Here is a 6,689-nt window from a genome sequence, read left to right as displayed (position 1 = left end):
CAAGCTTTCTTACAAAACTAAAAACTAAAAAATAAAAATGACTAAGGAACTAAAATAATACAAGGTAAGGAAAAGAAGTCAATGGAGTAAATGGAGTGTCCCCTTGTTTTGTTTTCTTCTTCATTTAAGAGACATCTCATTTCCTCCCATGTGAAACATCAAACCATATTTACTTCATTTTTATCCACCACATTAAAACAAAGTGACACCTTGCCTTTTTTCACTATTAACACCTAATCTAATTAATTACATGCAAGGTGTCAACTTTGCACCAATAATTTGTCATTTTTGTCTTAACATGCTCCATGATTGATGACTCATCCAATCTTGTGGGTCCTCATAGTGGGTCCTATGTGCAGTCCGATGGCGGTCCGGTCTTTTGGCCAATTTTACAACTTCCGCCTATCGCGTAGAGTTCATCATACGATTGTGCGGGTAGCTCACTTGTCGATTCGAGTCCTGGTTCAAGAGGTAGGAGCGGAAGTTTGATTCTTCCGTATGCGGATTTGGAAGAATTCATATATATGTCGTTCCTCATGCTTTATTGCGAGGTTTAAACCATATTTCCATGTTTTTTCTTGCGAATACACAAAAGTATGAAAACATATTTATTTCATGATTATTAAATACATAGTTAACCAAATTTATATGTCTCAACGGGGTTTCATAATACACTTTTGGGTGCTTATCACCTCCCAGGATACAACAGTGGAAGAGTCAGTCAGCAGCAAATGACAAACTCTCTGGAACTCTCAGTACTCCAGACATGGTTTTCTTTGTTTTGGAAGAGAAAGAATTGGATCTACTTTGGAATAGGAAAACGTTTTGTTTTATAGAAACTCGAAGTCGCAACTGAAGGCAAGAATCACGCAAGCACACTCGATCCTAAGGCAAGAAAGGCGTGATTTTGTTTTCAGGAAATAGCTGTTTTGAAACCAACCAAAAGAGAAAGAGATTTTTATTTGCAAAAACAAGCCCAGTACTTGCACCCATGCGAAGCCCAAATGGGTGGATTTGCACACCCCCCCCCCCCCGGCGCGCGACGTGTGTGGGCACACGCGCACTAAGGTTTTCTGGAGCTCCCACCTCTCGAGAGCCCCCAAACCAAGGCAGCTTTGTGTGCACGCAAGCACCTCCTTATATCTCTCTACACTATCCCTCCATAAGGACACAAAGCAATATAAACTTAAAAGACTTAAGTTTAGTAACCAATGTGGGACTAAAGCCCCCACACAATTTCATTCAAGATTCCAACATTTGGCAGTCTTAACAAGTAACTATCGGGTCTAGATTCTTACCTTCGTTAGAGGTTCACGGAGAGATTTTGATTTCAACAAGTGGAAGTTAATAGCCAAACTTCCTCTGATTTTTTTCAAGTCCCATAACAAGTCTGCAATTTTTACACTAAAATCCCTAAATTCTGCAAAGAAAAATTGGAATTTTTTTTTTGAACCCTATCAACAGCTACCAACGATATATAAAGCAAAAACAATTACCTGAGAGCCGATATTGGAAAGATGTAGAATAAAATCACTACTGTGGGATACAAGAAGAGAAAAGTAAATATTAATCAAGCTTTTCTTATTCATTAATGGTGGTTTTACAATGTTCTCTCCTTCCTATCTGGTTTACATGTGAGAAAAAGAAGAGTAAAGTATCGGAAATGAATCTGTCCTTCTCTCTTTTCCCTCTAATCCTTTTATAGTTTCCACATGACTTCATCCAATAGCTTTGTGACATGTGTCCATCCTTGTCTCTTTCCTTTGTACTTGAAATTTATATGAATATATCGACTCTCTAGCCGATATTGTATTAGACATTAGTGAAATAAAGGTGAATATCGGTATGTACGATATTTGGCCACCACAACGCCCTTTTTCGAAATTTTCAAATTTTATTAAGTGAAAATTTGAAGATTTCGAGAAGCAAAAGAAAAATAAACTTGAAATTCGATATATATATATATATATATACGGTTTGGCTATAGTGACACTCTTATTGTGCCACTCTTATCTCACACCCCTCTTGGTCCGTCAGATATAATCTCAGATGATCAAATCTAATTCTGCTAAAAAATGTGAAATTATGAAATTTCAAAATATTTCACGTGGGGGTATTCAAGTCAGTTCGTAGCTTCTTCTCAAATCCAAAATTAGATTTCGTAGCTTCTTCTCCAGCAAAATTAGATCTGAATCAAAGCTTATTTCGTACTCTTATGTCACAAAAGCAAACAAAAGTTCAACACCAAATCTAATCAAAGCCCACGAAAATCTGCACATTCTGTGAGGTTTCATTCCTATTTGTGGGTTCTTTTACATTTGACAGTGAGGGGTAAATAAGCATTGAAGTTTTCTTAGTTGCGGTTCGTAACCAACCAGAGGCTAGATAATAGTGTGAGGATAGGATGTTCGAACATTTGATACGTGTTGCCTTCTTTAGTGAATCGAGTAATATAATCCAGATGCAGAGCATGAATATTATATATTGTAAAAACATGGAAGACTTTCGACACGCCTTTTTCTTGTTCTAATAGAACTTGTCGACCATTTTTATACGTTTTTTTTTTAATCTTTTAAACAGGTTCTCTTTCCTTGCAAGAGAGCTCGAATTCTTGGTTACTGGACATTGTAACACCCACCTTTCTAGTAATTTTTAAACAGAAAGATGTCATTAGATATAACTGAGGAATGGACCTTCAGTTGTTTGAAGTGTCCTCCTGACCTCTTGGAGGCGAAGACAAGAACGACTTTGGTGGAATTGACATAACTTCAACACTTCCTTCTAACATTTCCAGCACTCTACTCAGTGAAGGTCGGTCTGATGGGTTGGTCTGTATGCACCACAAGCCTGCTAGAATCATTTTTCTTGTTATCTGTCTTTCTGCTTGAGAAAGTACCCCATGTAATTCTAGATCCTCATCTAGTTCAATGCGGTTGTATATCCAACTTGGAAAGTATATTTCACTAGTATGATCGACTGCTACATCAATATTATTTCTCGCTCCCGCCATTTCTAGAATCATCATTCCATAGCTGTAGACATCTGACTTGTGTGAGATGCCACCAAAGTTTCTACTGAACACTTCTGGAGCAATATACATTGTGACATAAGAGTACGAAATAAGCTTTGATTTAGATCTAATTTTGCTGAAGAAGAAGCTACGAAATCTAATTTTGGATTTGAGAAGAAGCTACGAAATGACGTGAATACCCCCACGTGAAATATTTTGAAATTTCAAAATTTCGCAATTTTTAGCAGAATTAGATCTAATCATCTGAGATTAGATCTGACAGACCAGGAGGGGTGTGAGATAAGAGTGGCACAATAAGAATGTCACTATAGCCAAACTGTATATATATATATTACTGTTCATCGATACTGTTCATAGATACTGCGCATCGACACTGTGCACCCAACACTGTTCATCCGAGATGGGAATTTTTGTAAGTAACTTTTCAAAATCCCCGTGAGATTTTTTTAACATCGAATTTAGACGTAGACGTCGAGTGTGAAATTTTTTGACATCAAGTTTAGACGTTGTGAGTGAATTTTTTTGACTTCGAGTGTATACGTAGACGACATGAGCTAGTGATAAAATTTTGACATTGAGTTTAAACGTAGACGTCATGAGTGAATTTTTTTGACATCGAGTTTAGACGTCATGAGTGAATTTTTTGATCTCGAGTGTTGACGTAGACGTTGTAGGGGGGATTTTACGTCACTAAACAGATAACACTTGTATGGGAAATAACCTAAGACTATAGATGTTCAGAATGAGACGAGGACCATCGGATTAGTTCTGTGAGTAAGTAATCTCATGCGTAGCACAAGTGTTTAGTGGACATGTGCCAAGCACATGACTGACCACCTTCCAACATAATAGTTACCCTAGTCGTTAGGAACTGATGTAGATAGTTCCTGAACAGAAGGAAGCTGAAGGTGGCGATCTTTGATAATAAGGAAGGAATCGTGAAGACATATCTTAAGAGTTACCTTGTAGATATAATCTTCCCATACACCATAGGATGTTATGATCAGCAAGGAAACTTACCTCTCATAAAAATATGGTCTAGATTCAGACTTCCATAATGAGGGAATTCCTAATAGGAAGATATAGTTCAAAGATGGAAGGGAACTCACAAGCGGTGAAAACATCCCTAACCCTAGGACTCTCAAAGCTCTTCCTATATAAACCATAGGGATTTCGCTCTTAAGAACTATGCAAGATAGGGTTTGATTCTCCATAATAAACAAGGAGATATGTAGGCAGCCGTCAGACGGTTCAACCCTAAACTCACAATCATCTCATCCATTCTCCATTCATTTAAAGGTTCCAAGATCACAAGGCACAGAGAAAGATTAGGAAAAACTCGAAAAATCCCCTACATCTAGTGGCGCCGTCTGTGGGGATGAAAACAGGTAAATATTCATTTCAGACGATTGATTTAGCTTAAAAACTCTTACTGTTGTGATGGCAGGAGCAAAGAAAACAAAGGGTGGCGCTACCACACGCAGCGTCGCTGTGTGAGAAGAAGAGCATGAGACACCTGAAGGGGAGGACAACGCTAGTCACCACGACGCCCTCCAAAGACCCATGACCAGCACCGACGCACCAGCAATTCCCGGTGCAGGCCCTAGGAATAATGCTCAAAAAGAGCGTCAAGATGGTGAGAATGCTGTCCTCACCAACCCAGAGTCTGTTCGGGCAAGCCAGGCAGTACAAGCTCTGGAACAGCAAAGGAGTAATCTTGAACGAGAAATATAGCTGTTGAGGCATCTGTATCAATCTGACACAGGGAAGGAGCTACTCATCGATCTCGATGATGATGAATTTCCAGAAGGTGGCCGTGCAAATAACCCGAGGCGTGGGGGCCCAGCTCGATGCGAGACATCTGAGTCGGAATACAGCAACTCAGATGAGGACTCGGATACAGCATCCGAACCAGAGTCAACTGACCAAGATCGTGATGTCAACCCTTGACATAGAAAAAGACCTCAAACCAAGAAGCATTCTACCAAAGAAGTTGCATGGGAAACTGAGAATAATGACCTGATCTGTCAGATGCATCTGATGACAGGTAAGGGGAGAAAAATGCAAGACTCCCTTGTCTAATCCGCCATAATGGGGGTAGACAGATTTCCTTTCGCATCACGGGTGATGAGGAAACCATATCCCCGTGGTTACAGATAACCAAAGTTCAGTGTCTTTAGTGGCAAGTCAGATTCGGTGGATCACGTATTCAGGTATCGTGCCACTATGGGACAATATGAGAGATATGACCATGTCATGTGTCAGGAATTCAAAGCCTCCTTGTCTGGATCTACGCTCTAGTGGTACCACAGATTACCTGGGCGTTAGATTAGGTCCTCAGAAGAGCTATTTAGGACCTTCATAGACAGGTACTATTCAACATCAAGAAAAAGGATGGAGAAGCATTGAGATCCTACATGCAACGGTTCATGGAAATTTCAATCCAAATAGAGTTTTGTGATGAACAGACTGCTATAATAGTTTTTAAACAAGGGTTGGATAAAAACAACGCCTTATTCAGATCTCTCTCCAGGAAACCACCCTGTGATTTAGAGGAACTCCTTGACAAGGTTGAAACTCATGCGGGGTGGGAAGAAGATGTCTTGAACAGACGTCAAGAAGCGAAGAAAACTAGTCAGACAGTTCCTGGAGTTCCTCAAGAAGGGAATGTAAATTCTTCCCCTCAAAAATCAAATAGAGACCGTAATCGTGGTCGCCAAAGGGCCAAATCCCCATCAAAGGGACGAATGCCCAGAGGGAAATACCAAAATGTAACCAGTAGTGTAGATGGAAAGCAATAGAAGAAGCAACGTGTGGAAGGAGCAGAAGAAGCTCTTCCCTCAATGGACAGAAACTTCGCCCCTCTGAACAAAATGCCAGATGAGGTTCTGGACTCGATAAAAAATCAGAGTTAGCTCAAATGCCCAGCTCCACTTAAGCCAGGTTCCTTGGGTACCAAAGACCAAAGAACCTACTACAAGTTCCATAAGAGTATTTAAAGCAATTTGTGGAAACGAAGCAGGCAAAATCTGATCTGACTGAGGAGATCAAAGACGCGTCGATTCAGGGACCCCAGTCTTGGACCGCTCAACGGCTGACTCCAGATAAATATGATTTCTTGTAAAGCAAGTAAACGAAGTGGATAAATCACTGACAAGGGTGCGCGATATCAAATGCGCACTGCCAAACAGATGAGGATCATGAACAACGAGCTGACTACAGGAGCTCAGGTTAATGCGGTACCCCAAAAAGATCCGCTCATTCTTTTCACGTACTAAACCCGACTGCCTTAACATCCAAAGTCCACATGAGGATGTGCTGGTTCTCACACTCCCTTTTAGAGATTATGATTTGCATCGCATATTGGTGGACCCAGGCAGTTTAGGAGATGTACTTTACTATGATGCATTCAAAAAGTTGCAAATCCCAAATGCGGAGATGGTTGCTACCAGCTCCAACCTGTATGGATTCAGTAGGGACAAAGCCCTCATAGTTGAGGAGATCCAGTTACCTGTAGCCACTGGTTCGGTAACTCTTATCATAAATTTTGTTGTGGTAAAAGCTAACACACCATATCACATTATTTTAGGCAGGACCTGGCTACACAGACTCAGAGCCGTTCCCAGCACCTATCACCAATGTCTTAAATTCCCACATC

At 40.3% G+C, this 6,689-nt stretch overlaps 1 pseudogene; it reads right to left on the bottom strand.

Annotated features, from left to right (window-relative positions):
- Nucleotides 1–2,695: 2,695 nt before the first annotated feature.
- On the bottom strand, nt 2,696–3,100 carry LOC147525358 (PR5-like receptor kinase pseudogene; annotated as a pseudogene).
- Between the last annotated feature and the right edge of the window lie 3,589 nt (nt 3,101–6,689).

Source organism: Coptis chinensis, chromosome 1 (genome assembly GCF_015680905.1).
Source record: "Coptis chinensis isolate HL-2020 chromosome 1, ASM1568090v1, whole genome shotgun sequence".
Classification (NCBI taxonomy): domain Eukaryota; kingdom Viridiplantae; phylum Streptophyta; class Magnoliopsida; order Ranunculales; family Ranunculaceae; genus Coptis; species Coptis chinensis.
This window is presented reverse-complemented; position numbering and strand designations above follow the sequence as displayed.